Source organism: Phyllobates terribilis, unplaced genomic scaffold (genome assembly GCF_046119375.1).
Source record: "Phyllobates terribilis strain yellow unplaced genomic scaffold, ASM4611937v1 Scaffold_40__1_contigs__length_11209783, whole genome shotgun sequence".
Classification (NCBI taxonomy): Eukaryota; Metazoa; Chordata; class Amphibia; order Anura; family Dendrobatidae; genus Phyllobates; species Phyllobates terribilis.
The window spans coordinates 5,495,955-5,510,032 of record NW_027362800.1 but is presented as its reverse complement, the minus strand read 5'-3'; the positions used below and the strand labels follow the sequence as shown (position 1 = coordinate 5,510,032).

The 14,078-nt window shown below is 45.2% G+C and overlaps 11 non-coding genes across 11 annotated transcripts; all 11 read left to right on the top strand.

The window, feature by feature from the left end:
- Positions 1-519: 519 nt before the first annotated feature.
- On the top strand, positions 520-710 carry LOC141184911 (U2 spliceosomal RNA). Its single transcript, XR_012259622.1, has one exon. It is a non-coding gene; the product is annotated as a U2 spliceosomal RNA (small nuclear RNA).
- A 1,114-nt stretch (positions 711-1,824) lies between these two features.
- LOC141188000 (U2 spliceosomal RNA) lies at positions 1,825-2,015 on the top strand. The gene has a single exon (XR_012262133.1). It is a non-coding gene; the product is annotated as a U2 spliceosomal RNA (small nuclear RNA).
- Positions 2,016-3,137: 1,122 nt separating this feature from the next.
- Positions 3,138-3,328, top strand: LOC141187999 (U2 spliceosomal RNA). The gene has a single exon (XR_012262132.1). It is a non-coding gene; the product is annotated as a U2 spliceosomal RNA (small nuclear RNA).
- Positions 3,329-4,449: 1,121 nt separating this feature from the next.
- On the top strand, positions 4,450-4,640 carry LOC141184277 (U2 spliceosomal RNA). Its single transcript, XR_012259047.1, has one exon. It is a non-coding gene; the product is annotated as a U2 spliceosomal RNA (small nuclear RNA).
- Positions 4,641-5,761: 1,121 nt separating this feature from the next.
- Positions 5,762-5,952, top strand: LOC141187998 (U2 spliceosomal RNA). The gene has a single exon (XR_012262131.1). It is a non-coding gene; the product is annotated as a U2 spliceosomal RNA (small nuclear RNA).
- Positions 5,953-7,072: 1,120 nt separating this feature from the next.
- On the top strand, positions 7,073-7,263 carry LOC141191173 (U2 spliceosomal RNA). Its single transcript, XR_012265173.1, has one exon. It is a non-coding gene; the product is annotated as a U2 spliceosomal RNA (small nuclear RNA).
- A 1,122-nt stretch (positions 7,264-8,385) lies between these two features.
- LOC141187997 (U2 spliceosomal RNA) lies at positions 8,386-8,576 on the top strand. The gene has a single exon (XR_012262130.1). It is a non-coding gene; the product is annotated as a U2 spliceosomal RNA (small nuclear RNA).
- A 1,119-nt stretch (positions 8,577-9,695) lies between these two features.
- On the top strand, positions 9,696-9,886 carry LOC141191316 (U2 spliceosomal RNA). Its single transcript, XR_012265313.1, has one exon. It is a non-coding gene; the product is annotated as a U2 spliceosomal RNA (small nuclear RNA).
- Positions 9,887-11,007: 1,121 nt separating this feature from the next.
- On the top strand, positions 11,008-11,198 carry LOC141187996 (U2 spliceosomal RNA). The gene has a single exon (XR_012262129.1). It is a non-coding gene; the product is annotated as a U2 spliceosomal RNA (small nuclear RNA).
- A 1,118-nt stretch (positions 11,199-12,316) lies between these two features.
- LOC141187994 (U2 spliceosomal RNA) lies at positions 12,317-12,507 on the top strand. The gene has a single exon (XR_012262127.1). It is a non-coding gene; the product is annotated as a U2 spliceosomal RNA (small nuclear RNA).
- A 1,121-nt stretch (positions 12,508-13,628) lies between these two features.
- Positions 13,629-13,819, top strand: LOC141187993 (U2 spliceosomal RNA). Its single transcript, XR_012262126.1, has one exon. It is a non-coding gene; the product is annotated as a U2 spliceosomal RNA (small nuclear RNA).
- Positions 13,820-14,078: the final 259 nt, after the last annotated feature.

Below are 14,078 nucleotides of genomic sequence, written 5' to 3'. Positions count from 1 at the left end.
ACTGTTGCTTATGGCGGTCTCTGTGAGCTTCTCAGTGACATTCAGCCATCCAGGTATCCCGCCTGCAGTAGACGGAATGTGCCAATGGAACGCTGGCTGCGCGTGTCATAATAGGCTCTGAGCCTTTATATACCTGCGCACAGCAGCAGCCACCTTCAGTCTGCTGCTGGACAGCCAGCAGCAGCAGCAGCAGGAGAGGTAATTAATCAGCAACCCTCCTGCTAAGGGTAGACAGCTGCTCGTTCCACCCCCCCCCCCCGCCTTAATTGGTTCTCCTCCCTTCCAACGGTGTTGAGGCGGGTGGGAACAGCTGGGGGTTGAGGGTACTGTGCTAAAAGAGGTGGAGTTATGCAGATCTAAAACGCGTGGATTGCAGTAGCAGCAAGCCGAAAAGTGCAGGCATGTGAGTGATCTAGAGGTTGACAGCATGTCTTCTTAACGGGAGTCCAGGTGGCCATCTCCACAAATGGACTTTTCAGAATCCTTGGGTGGCACCGTAGTCGGAAACCAATTCTGGTTATCGCTTCTCGGCCTTTTGGCTAAGATCAAGTGTAGTATCTGCTCTTATCAGTTTAATATCTGATACGTCCCCTATCTGGGGACCATATATTAAATGGATTTTTAGAACAGGGAGATGGAAAAAGAGCTTGCTCTGTCCACTCCACGCATTGACCTGGTATTGCAGTATCTCCAGGACCGGTGCACCCCTTCTTTAATGCAGTTTCTAAAATCAGAAAGAATTGAATTCAATGCTTTTTGTTCATTTTGCTTGTTTGTCGGATTTTGGGATGGACTCTTTGGCTTTGCTTTTCTTCTCCTCATTGGATTTTTCATGTTAAAAGTTGCAGAAGCCAGATGACAAGCTCATTTTGGTTCAACTTCAGCAACTGTGCATTGCATTGCCATGTAATGTAATGTAATGCAATGCTATCTATCTAGCTCTACCTCTATACTTCCTTTTGGATAAACAGACATATTAGGCAAGCATTTTGGAGCTTTCACCTAAATAACTACAGGTGGTGAGATAAGCTGCACAATATAATTGACCTTTCAGTATATTGTTGCACACACACCATCTATTTAGCAAATGCCCTTGTTATCAACAGCAGCCTTTTAAACTCACCTGAGCTAACAGGTATGTGAGCTGGTTACTCTGCTGCGCTTAAAATTTCTTTTTTGGTTTGCTACAATGCCTTTTCTAAAACGTTGTCTCCCTCTGCTGGAACACTGACTTCTTTCATTTAATGCCTGCAGACTATAAAAGAGAAACCAACCCAAAAAGTTTGGTTGATTAGTCTGTGGCATTCTTTTAAACTGTTGCTTATGGCGGTCTCTGTGAGCTTCTCAGTGACATTCAGCCATCCAGGTATCCCGCCTGCAGTAGACGGAATGTGGCAATGGAACGCTGGCTGCGCGTGTCATAATAGGCTCTGAGCCTTTATATTCCTGCGCACAGCAGCAGCCACCTTCAGTCTGCTGCTGGACAGCCAGCAGCAGCAGGAGAGGTAATTAATCAGCAACCCTCCTTCTAAGGGTAGACAGCTGCTCGTTCCACCCCCCCCCCGCCTTAATTGGTTCTCCTCCCTTCCAACGGTGTTGAGGCGGGTGGGAACAGCCGGGGGTTGAGGGTACTGTGCTAAAAGAAGTGGAGTTATGCAGATCTAAAACGCGTGGATTGCAGCAGCAGCAAGCCGAAAAGTGCAGGCATGTGAGGGATCTAGAGGTTGACAGCATGTCTTCTTAACGGGAGTCCAGGTGGCCATCTCCACAAATGGACTTTTCAGAATCCTTGGGTGGCACCGTAGTCGGAAACCAATTCTGGTTATCGCTTCTCGGCCTTTTGGCTAAGATCAAGTGTAGTATCTGTTCTTATCAGTTTAATATCTGATACGTCCCCTATCTGGGGACCATATATTAAATGGATTTTTAGAACAGGGAGATGGAAAAAGAGCTTGCTCTGTCCACTCCACGCATTGACCTGGTATTGCAGTATCTCCAGGACCGGTGCACCCCTTCTTTAATGCAGTTTCTAAAATCAGAAAGAATTGAATTCAATGCTTTTTGTTCATTTTGCTTGTTTGTCGGATTTTGGGATGGACTCTTTGGCTTTGCTTTTCTTCTCCTCATTGGATTTTTCATGTTAAAAGTTGCAGAAGCCAGATGACAAGCTCATTTTGGTTCAACTTCAGCAACTGTGCATTGCATTGCCATGTAATGTAATGTAATGCAATGCTGTCTATCTAGCTCTCCCTCTATACTTCCTTTTGGATAAACAGACATATTAGGCAAGCATTTTGGAGCTTTCACCTAAATAACTACAGGTGGTGAGATAAGCTGCACAATATAATTGACCTTTCAGTATATTGTTGCACACACACCATCTATTTAGCAAATGCCCTTGTTATCAACAGCAGCCTTTTAAACTCACCTGAGCTAACAGGTATGTGAGCTGGTTACTCTGCTGCGCTTAAAATTTCTTTTTTGGTTTGCTACAATGCCTTTTCTGAAACGTTGTCTCCCTCTGCTGGAACACTGACTTCTTTCATTTAATGCCTGCAGACTATAAAAGAGAAACCAACCCAAAAAGTTTGGTTGATTAGTCTGTGGCATTCTTTTAAACTGTTGCTTATGGCGGTCTCTGTGAGCTTCTCAGTGACATTCAGCCATCCAGGTATCCCGCCTGCAGTAGACGGAATGTGGCAATGGAACGCTGGCTGCGCGTGTCATAATAGGCTCTGAGCCTTTATATACCTGCGCACAGCAGCAGCCACCTTCAGTCTGCTGCTGGACAGCCAGCAGCAGCAGCAGCAGGAGAGGTAATTAATCAGCAACCCTCCTGCTAAGGGTAGACAGCTGCTCGTTCCACCCCCCCCCCCCGCCTTAATTGGTTCTCCTCGTTTCCAACGGTGTTGAGGCGGGTGGGAACAGCCGGGGGTTGAGGGTACTGTGCTAAAAGAGGTGGAGTTATGCAGATCTAAAACGCGTGGATTGCAGCAGCAGCAAGCCGAAAAGTGCAGGCATGTGAGGGATCTAGAGGTTGACAGCATGTCTTCTTAACGGGAGTCCAGGAGGCCATCTCCACAAATGGACTTTTCAGAATCCTTGGGTGGCACCGTAGTCGGAAACCAATTCTGGTTATCGCTTCTCGGCCTTTTGGCTAAGATCAAGTGTAGTATCTGTTCTTATCAGTTTAATATCTGATACGTCCCCTATCTGGGGACCATATATTAAATGGATTTTTAGAACAGGGAGATGGAAAAAGAGCTTGCTCTGTCCACTCCACGCATTGACCTGGTATTGCAGTATCTCCAGGACCGGTGCACCCCTTCTTTAATGCAGTTTCTAAAATCAGAAAGAATTGAATTCAATGCTTTTTGTTCATTTTGCTTGTTTGTCGGATTTTGGGATGGACTCTTTGGCTTTGCTTTTCTTCTCCTCATTGGATTTTTCATGTTAAAAGTTGCAGAAGCCAGATGACAAGCTCATTTTGGTTCAACTTCAGCAACTGTGCATTGCATTGCCATGTAATGTAATGTAATGCAATGCTATCTATCTAGCTCTCCCTCTATACTTCCTTTTGGATAAACAGACATATTAGGCAAGCATTTTGGAGCTTTCACCTAAATAACTACAGGTGGTGAGATAAGCTGCACAATATAATTGACCTTTCAGTATATTGTTGCACACACACCATCTATTTAGCAAATGCCCTTGTTATCAACAGCAGCCTTTTAAACTCACCTGAGCTAACAGGTATGTGAGCTGGTTACTCTGCTGCGCTTAAAATTTCTTTTTTGGTTTGCTACAATGCCTTTTCTGAAACGTTGTCTCCCTCTGCTGGAACACTGACTTCTTTCATTTAATGCCTGCAGACTATAAAAGAGAAACCAACCCAAAAAGTTTGGTTGATTAGTCTGTGGCATTCTTTTAAACTGTTGCTTATGGCGGTCTCTGTGAGCTTCTCAGTGACATTCAGCCATCCAGGTATCCCGCCTGCAGTAGACGGAATGTGGCAATGGAACGCTGGCTGCGCGTGTCATAATAGGCTCTGAGCCTTTATATACCTGCGCACAGCAGCAGCCACCTTCAGTCTGCTGCTGGACAGCCAGCAGCAGCAGCAGCAGGAGAGGTAATTAATCAGCAACCCTCCTGCTAAGGGTAGACAGCTGCTCGTTCCACCCCCCCCCCCGCCTTAATTGGTTCTCCTCCCTTCCAACGGTGTTGAGGCGGGTGGGAACAGCCGGGGGTTGAGGGTACTGTGCTAAAAGAGGTGGAGTTATGCAGATCTAAAACGCGTGGATTGCAGCAGCAGCAAGCCGAAAAGTGCAGGCATGTGAGGGATCTAGAGGTTGACAGCATGTCTTCTTAACGGAAGTCCAGGTGGCCATCTCCACAAATGGACTTTTCAGAATCCTTGGGTGGCACCTTAGTCGGAAACCAATTCTGGTTATCGCTTCTCGGCCTTTTGGCTAAGATCAAGTGTAGTATCTGTTCTTATCAGTTTAATATCTGATATGTCCCCTATCTGGGGACCATATATTAAATGGATTTTTAGAACAGGGAGATGGAATAAGAGCTTGCTCTGTCCACTCCACGCATTGACCTGGTATTGCAGTATCTCTAGGACCGGTGCACCCCTTCTTTAATGCAGTTTCTAAAATCAGAAAGAATTGAATTCAATGCTTTTTGTTCATTTTGCTTGTTTGTCGGATTTTGGGATGGACTCTTTGGCTTTGCTTTTCTTCTCCTCATTGGATTTTTCATGTTAAAAGTTGCAGAAGCCAGATGACAAGCTCATTTTGGTTCAACTTCAGCAACTGTGCATTGCATTGCCATGTAATGTAATGTAATGCAATGCTATCTATCTAGCTCTCCCTCTATACTTCCTTTTGGATAAACAGACATATTAGGCAAGCATTTTGGAGCTTTCACCTAAATAACTACAGGTGGTGAGATAAGCTGCACAATATAATTGACCTTTCAGTATATTGTTGCACACACACCATCTATTTAGCAAATGCCCTTGTTATCAACAGCAGCCTTTTAAACTCACCTGAGCTAACAGGTATGTGAGCTGGTTACTCTGCTGCGCTTAAAATTTCTTTTTTGGTTTGCTACAATGCCTTTTCTGAAACGTTGTCTCCCTCTGCTGGAACACTGACTTCTTTCATTTAATGCCTGCAGACTATAAAAGAGAAACCAACCCAAAAAGTTTGGTTGATTAGTCTGTGGCATTCTTTTAAACTGTTGCTTATGGCGGTCTCTGTGAGCTTCTCAGTGACATTCAGCCATCCAGGTATCCCGCCTGCAGTAGACGGAATGTGGCAATGGAACGCTGGCTGCGCGTGTCATAATAGGCTCTGAGCCTTTATATACCTGCGCACAGCAGCAGCCACCTTCAGTCTGCTGCTGGACAGCCAGCAGCAGCAGCAGCAGGAGAGGTAATTAATCAGCAACCCTCCTGCTAAGGGTAGACAGCTGCTCGTTCCACCCCCCCCCCCGCCTTAATTGGTTCTCCTCCCTTCCAACGGTGTTGAGGCGGGTGGGAACAGCCGGTGGTTGAGGGTACTGTGCTAAAAGAGGTGGAGTTATGCAGATCTAAAACGCGTGGATTGCAGCAGCAGCAAGCCGAAAAGTGCAGGCATGTGAGGGATCTAGAGGTTGACAGCATGTCTTCTTAACGGGAGTCCAGGTGGCCATCTCCACAAATGGACTTTTCAGAATCCTTGGGTGGCACCGTAGTCGGAAACCAATTCTGGTTATCGCTTCTCGGCCTTTTGGCTAAGATCAAGTGTAGTATCTGTTCTTATCAGTTTAATATCTGATACGTCCCCTATCTGGGGACCATATATTAAATGGATTTTTAGAACAGGGAGATGGAAAAAGAGCTTGCTCTGTCCACTCCACGCATTGACCTGGTATTGCAGTATCTCCAGGACCGGTGCACCCCTTCTTTAATGCAGTTTCTAAAATCAGAAAGAATTGAATTCAATGCTTTTTGTTCATTTTGCTTGTTTGTCGGATTTTGGGATGGACTCTTTGGCTTTGCTTTTCTTCTCCTCATTGGATTTTTCATGTTAAAAGTTGCAGAAGCCAGATGACAAGCTCATTTTGGTTCAACTTCAGCAACTGTGCATTGCATTGCCATGTAATGTAATGTAATGCAATGCTATCTATCTAGCTCTCCCTCTATACTTCCTTTTGGATAAACAGACATATTAGGCAAGCATTTTGGAGCTTTCACCTAAATAACTACAGGTGGTGAGATAAGCTGCACAATATAATTGACCTTTCAGTATATTGTTGCACACACACCATCTATTTAGCAAATGCCCTTGTTATCAACAGCAGCCTTTTAAACTCACCTGAGCTAACAGGTATGTGAGCTGGTTACTCTGCTGCGCTTAAAATTTCTTTTTTGGTTTGCTACAATGCCTTTTCTGAAACGTTGTCTCCCTCTGCTGGAACACTGACTTCTTTCATTTAATGCCTGCAGACTATAAAAGAGAAACCAACCCAAAAAGTTTGGTTGATTAGTCTGTGGCATTCTTTTAAACTCTTGCTTATGGCGGTCTCTGTGAGCTTCTCAGTGACATTCAGCCATCCAGGTATCCCGCCTGCAGTAGACGGAATGTGGCAATGGAACGCTGGCTGCGCGTGTCATAATAGGCTCTGAGCCTTTATATACCTGCGCACAGCAGCAGCCACCTTCAGTCTGCTGCTGGACAGCCAGCAGCAGCAGCAGGAGAGGTAATTAATCAGCAACCCTCCTGCTAAGAGTAGACAGCTGCTCGTTCCACCCCCCCCCCCCCGCCTTAATTGGTTCTCCTCCCTTCCAACGGTGTTGAGGCGGGTGGGAACAGCCGGGGGTTGAGGGTACTGTGCTAAAAGAGGTGGAGTTATGCAGATCTAAAACGCGTGGATTGCAGCAGCAGCAAGCCGAAAAGTGCAGGCATGTGAGGGATCTAGAGGTTGACAGCATGTCTTCTTAACGGGAGTCCAGGTGGCCATCTCCACAAATGGACTTTTCAGAATCCTTGGGTGGCACCGTAGTCGGAAACCAATTCTGGTTATCGCTTCTCGGCCTTTTGGCTAAGATCAAGTGTAGTATCTGTTCTTATCAGTTTAATATCTGATACGTCCCCTATCTGGGGACCAAATATTAAATGGATTTTTAGAACAGGGAGATGGAAAAAGAGCTTGCTCTGTCCACTCCACGCATTGACCTGGTATTGCAGTATCTCCAGGACCGGTGCACCCCTTCTTTAATGCAGTTTCTAAAATCAGAAAGAATTGAATTCAATGCTTTTTGTTCATTTTGCTTGTTTGTCGGATTTTGGGATGGACTCTTTGGCTTTGCTTTTCTTCTCCTCATTGGATTTTTCATGTTAAAAGTTGCAGAAGCCAGATGACAAGCTCATTTTGGTTCAACTTCAGCAACTGTGCATTGCATTGCCATGTAATGTAATGTAATGCAATGCTATCTATCTAGCTCTCCCTCTATACTTCCTTTTGGATAAACAGACATATTAGGCAAGCATTTTGGAGCTTTCACCTAAATAACTACAGGTGGTGAGATAAGCTGCACAATATAATTGACCTTTCAGTATATTGTTGCACACACACCATCTATTTAGCAAATGCCCTTGTTATCAACAGCAGCCTTTTAAACTCACCTGAGCTAACAGGTATGTGAGCTGGTTACTCTGCTGCGCTTAAAATTTCTTTTTTGGTTTGCTACAATGCCTTTTCTGAAACGTTGTCTCCCTCTGCTGGAACACTGACTTCTTTCATTTAATGCCTGCAGACTATAAAAGAGAAACCAACCCAAAAAGTTTGGTTGATTAGTCTGTGGCATTCTTTTAAACTGTTGCTTATGGCGGTCTCTGTGAGCTTCTCAGTGACATTCAGCCATCCAGGTATCCCGCCTGCAGTAGACGGAATGTGGCAATGGAACGCTGGCTGCGCGTGTCATAATAGGCTCTGAGCCTTTATATACCTGCGCACAGCAGCAGCCACCTTCAGTCTGCTGCTGGACAGCCAGCAGCAGCAGCAGCAGGAGAGGTAATTAATCAGCAACCCTCCTGCTAAGGGTAGACAGCTGCTCGTTCCACCCCCCCCCCCCGCCTTAATTGGTTCTCCTCCCTTCCAACGGTGTTGAGGCGGGTGGGAACAGCCGGGGGTTGAGGGTACTGTGCTAAAAGAGGTGGAGTTATGCAGATCTAAAACGCGTGGATTGCAGCAGCAGCAAGCCGAAAAGTGCAGGCATGTGAGGGATCTAGAGGTTGACAGCATGTCTTCTTAACGGGAGTCCAGGTGGCCATCTCCACAAATGGACTTTTCAGAATCCTTGGGTGGCACCGTAGTCGGAAACCAATTCTGGTTATCGCTTCTCGGCCTTTTGGCTAAGATCAAGTGTAGTATCTGTTCTTATCAGTTTAATATCTGATACGTCCCCTATCTGGGGACCATATATTAAATGGATTTTTAGAACAGGGAGATGGAAAAAGAGCTTGCTCTGTCCACTCCACGCATTGACCTGGTATTGCAGTATCTCCAGGACCGGTGCACCCCTTCTTTAATGCAGTTTCTAAAATCAGAAAGAATTGAATTCAATGCTTTTTGTTCATTTTGCTTGTTTGTCGGATTTTGGGATGGACTCTTTGGCTTTGCTTTTCTTCTCCTCATTGGATTTTTCATGTTAAAAGTTGCAGAAGCCAGATGACAAGCTCATTTTGGTTCAACTTCAGCAACTGTGCATTGCATTGCCATGTAATGTAATGTAATGCAATGCTATCTATCTAGCTCTCCCTCTATACTTCCTTTTGGATAAACAGACATATTAGGCAAGCATTTTGGAGCTTTCACCTAAATAACTACAGGTGGTGAGATAAGCTGCACAATATAATTGACCTTTCAGTATATTGTTGCACACACACCATCTATTTAGCAAATGCCCTTGTTATCAACAGCAGCCTTTTAAACTCACCTGAGCTAACAGGTATGTGAGCTGGTTACTCTGCTGCGCTTAAAATTTCTTTTTTGGTTTGCTACAATGCCTTTTCTGAAACGTTGTCTCCCTCTGCTGGAACACTGACTTCTTTCATTTAATGCCTGCAGACTATAAAAGAGAAACCAACCCAAAAAGTTTGGTTGATTAGTCTGTGGCATTCTTTTAAACTGTTGCTTATGGCGGTCTCTGTGAGCTTCTCAGTGACATTCAGCCATCCAGGTATCCCGCCTGCAGTAGACGGAATGTGGCAATGGAACGCTGGCTGCGCGTGTCATAATAGGCTCTGAGCCTTAATATACCTGCGCACAGCAGCAGCCACCTTCAGTCTGCTGCTGGACAGCCAGCAGCAGCAGCAGCAGGAGAGGTAATTAATCAGCAACCCTCCTGCTAAGGGTAGACAGCTGCTCGTTCCACCCCCCCCCGCCTTAATTGGTTCTCCTCCCTTCCAACGGTGTTGAGGCGGGTGGGAACAGCCGGGGGTTGAGGGTACTGTGCTAAAAGAGGTGGAGTTATGCAGATCTAAAACGCGTGGATTGCAGCAGCAGCAAGCCGAAAAGTGCAGGCATGTGAGGGATCTAGAGGTTGACAGCATGTCTTCTTAACGGGAGTCCAGGTGGCCATCTCCACAAATGGACTTTTCAGAATCCTTGGGTGGCACCGTAGTCGGAAACCAATTCTGGTTATCGCTTCTCGGCCTTTTGGCTAAGATCAAGTGTAGTATCTGTTCTTATCAGTTTAATATCTGATACGTCCCCTATCTGGGGACCATATATTAAATGGATTTTTAGAACAGGGAGATGGAAAAAGAGCTTGCTCTGTCCACTCCATGCATTGACCTGGTATTGCAGTATCTCCAGGACCGGTGCACCCCTTCTTTAATGCAGTTTCTAAAATCAGAAAGAATTGAATTCAATGCTTTTTCTTCATTTTGCTTGTTTGTCGGATTTTGGGATGGACTCTTTGGCTTTGCTTTTCTTCTCCTCATTGGATTTTTCATGTTAAAAGTTGCAGAAGCCAGATGACAAGCTCATTTTGGTTCAACTTCAGCAACTGTGCATTGCATTGCCATGTAATGTAATGTAATGCAATGCTATCTATCTAGCTCTCCCTCTATACTTCCTTTTGGATAAACAGACATATTAGGCAAGCATTTTGGAGCTTTCACCTAAATAACTACAGGTGGTGAGATAAGCTGCACAATATAATTGACCTTTCAGTATATTGTTGCACACACACCATCTATTTAGCAAATGCCCTTGTTATCAACAGCAGCCTTTTAAACTCACCTGAGCTAACAGGTATGTGAGCTGGTTACTCTGCTGCGCTTAAAATTTCTTTTTTGGTTTGCTACAATGCCTTTTCGGAAACGTTGTCTCCCTCTGCTGGAACACTGACTTCTTTCATTTAATGCCTGCAGACTATAAAAGAGAAACCAACCCAAAAAGTTTGGTTGATTAGTCTGTGGCATTCTTTTAAACTGTTGCTTATGGCGGTCTCTGTGAGCTTCTCAGTGACATTCAGCCATCCAGGTATCCCGCCTGCAGTAGACGGAATGTGGCAATGGAACGCTGGCTGCGCGTGTCATAATAGGCTCTGAGCCTTTATATACCTGCGCACAGCAGCAGCCACCTTCAGTCTGCTGCTGGACAGCCAGCAGCAGCAGCAGCAGGAGAGGTAATTAATCAGCAACCCTCCTGCTAAGGGTAGACAGCTGCTCGTTCCACCCCCCCCCCCGCCTTAATTGGTTCTCCTCCCTTCCAACGGTGTTGAGGCGGGTGGGAACAGCCGGGGGTTGAGGGTACTGTGCTAAAAGAGGTGGAGTTATGCAGATCTAAAACGCGTGGATTGCAGCAGCAGCAAGCCGAAAAGTGCAGGCATGTGAGGGATCTAGAGGTTGACAGCATGTCTTCTTAACGGGAGTCCAGGTGGCCATCTCCACAAATGGACTTTTCAGAATCCTTGGGTGGCACCGTAGTCGGAAACCAATTCTGGTTATCGCTTCTCGGCCTTTTGGCTAAGATCAAGTGTAGTATCTGTTCTTATCAGTTTAATATCTGATACGTCCCCTATCTGGGGACCATATATTAAATGGATTTTTAGAACAGGGAGATGGAAAAAGAGCTTGCTCTGTCCACTCCACGCATTGACCTGGTATTGCAGTATCTCCAGGACCGGTGCACCCCTTCTTTAATGCAGTTTCTAAAATCAGAAAGAATTGAATTCAATGCTTTTTGTTCATTTTGCTTGTTTGTCGGATTTTGGGATGGACTCTTTGGCTTTGCTTTTCTTCTCCTCATTGGATTTTTCATGTTAAAAGTTGCAGAAGCCAGATGACAAGCTCATTTTGGTTCAACTTCAGCAACTGTGCATTGCATTGCCATGTAATGTAATGTAATGCAATGCTATCTATCTAGCTCTCCCTCTATACTTCCTTTTGGATAAACAGACATATTAGGCAAGCATTTTGGAGCTTTCACCTAAATAACTACAGGTGGTGAGATAAGCTGCACAATATAATTGACCTTTCAGTATATTGTTGCACACACACCATCTATTTAGCAAATGCCCTTGTTATCAACAGCAGCCTTTTAAACTCACCTGAGCTAACAGGTATGTGAGCTGGTTACTCTGCTGCGCTTAAAATTTCTTTTTTGGTTTGCTACAATGCCTTTTCTGAAACGTTGTCTCCCTCTGCTGGAACACTGACTTCTTTCATTTAATGCCTGCAGACTATAAAAGAGAAACCAACCCAAAAAGTTTGGTTGATTAGTCTGTGGCATTCTTTTAAACTGTTGCTTATGGCGGTCTCTGTGTGCTTCTCAGTGACATTCAGCCATCCAGGTATCCCGCCTGCAGTAGACGGAATGTGGCAATGGAACGCTGGCTGCGCGTGTCATAATAGGCTCTGAGCCTTTATATACCTGCGCACAGCAGCAGCCACCTTCAGTCTGCTGCTGGACAGCCAGCAGCAGCAGCAGCAGGAGAGGTAATTAATCAGCAACCCTCCTGCTAAGGTAGACAGCTGCTCGTTCCACCCCCCCCCGCCTTAATTGGTTCTCCTCCCTTCCAACGGTGTTGAGGCGGATGGGAACAGCCGGGGGTTGAGAGTACTGTGCTAAAAGAGGTGGAGTTATGCAGATCTAAAACGCGTGGATTGCAGCAGCAGCAAGCCGAAAAGTGCAGGCATGTGAGGGATCTAGAGGTTGACAGCATGTCTTCTTAACGGGAGTCCAGGTGGCCATCTCCACAAATGGACTTTTCAGAATCCTTGGGTGGCACCGTAGTCGGAAACCAATTCTGGTTATCGCTTCTCGGCCTTTTGGCTAAGATCAAGTGTAGTATCTGTTCTTATCAGTTTAATATCTGATACGTCCCCTATCTGGGGACCATATATTAAATGGATTTTTAGAACAGGGAGATGGAAAAAGAGCTTGCTCTGTCCACTCCACGCATTGACCTGGTATTGCAGTATCTCCAGGACCGGTGCACCCCTTCTTTAATGCAGTTTCTAAAATCAGAAAGAATTGAATTCAATGCTTTTTGTTCATTTTGCTTGTTTGTCGGATTTTGGGATGGACTCTTTGGCTTTGCTTTTCTTCTCCTCATTGGATTTTTCATGTTAAAAGTTGCAGAAGCCAGATGACAAGCTCATTTTGGTTCAACTTCAGCAACTGTGCATTGCATTGCCATGTAATGTAATGTAATGCAATGCTATCTATCTAGCTCTCCCTCTATACTTCCTTTTGGATAAACAGACATATTAGGCAAGCATTTTGGAGCTTTCACCTAAATAACTACAGGTGGTGAGATAAGCTGCACAATATAATTGACCTTTCAGTATATTGTTGCACACACACCATCTATTTAGCAAATGCCCTTGTTATCAACAGCAGCCTTTTAAACTCACCTGAGCTAACAGGTATGTGAGCTGGTTACTCTGCTGCGCTTAAAATTTCTTTTTTGGTTTGCTACAATGCCTTTTCTGAAACGTTGTCTCCCTCTGCTGGAACACTGACTTCTTTCATTTAATGCCTGCAGACTATAAAAGAGAAACCAACCCAAAAAGTTTGGTTGATTAGTCTGTGGCATTCTTTTAAACTGTTGCTTATGGCGGTCTCTGTGAGCTTCTCAGTGACATTCAGCCATCCAGGTATCCCGCCTGCAGTAGACGGAATGTGGCAATGGAACGCTGGCTGCGCGTGTCATAATAGGCTCTGAGCCTTTATATACCTGCGCACAGCAGCAGCCACCTTCAGTCTGCTGCTGGACAGCCAGCAGCAGCAGCAGCAGGAGAGGTAATTAATCAGCAACCCTCCTGCTAAGGGTAGACAGCTGCTCGTTCCACCCCCACCCCCGCCTTAATTGGTTCTCCTCCCTTCCAACGGTGTTGAGGCGGATGGGAACAGCCGGGGGTTGAGAGTACTGTGCTAAAAGAGGTGGAGTTATGCAGATCTAAAACGCGTGGATTGCAGCAGCAGCAAGCCGAAAAGTGCAGGCATGTGAGGGATCTAGAGGTTGACAGCATGTCTTCTTAACGGGAGTCCAGGTGGCCATCTCCACAAATGGACTTTTCAGAATCCTTGGGTGGCACCGTAGTCGGAAACCAATTCTGGTTATCGCTTCTCGGCCTTTTGGCTAAGATCAAGTGTAGTATCTGTTCTTATCAGTTTAATATCTGATACGTCCCCTATCTGGGGACCATATATTAAATGGATTTTTAGAACAGGGAGATGGAAAAAGAGCTTGCTCTGTCCACTCCACGCATTGACCTGGTATTGCAGTATCTCCAGGACCGGTGCACCCCTTCTTTAATGCAGTTTCTAAAATCAGAAAGAATTGAATTCAATGCTTTTTGTTCATTTTGCTTGTTTGTCGGATTTTGGGATGGACTCTTTGGCTTTGCTTTTCTTCTCCTCATTGGATTTTTCATGTTAAAAGTTGCAGAAGCCAGATGACAAGCTCATTTTGGTTCAACTTCAGCAACTGTGCATTGCATTGCCATGTAATGTAATGTAATGCAATGCTATCTATCTAGCTCTCCCTCTATACTTCCTTTTGGATAAAC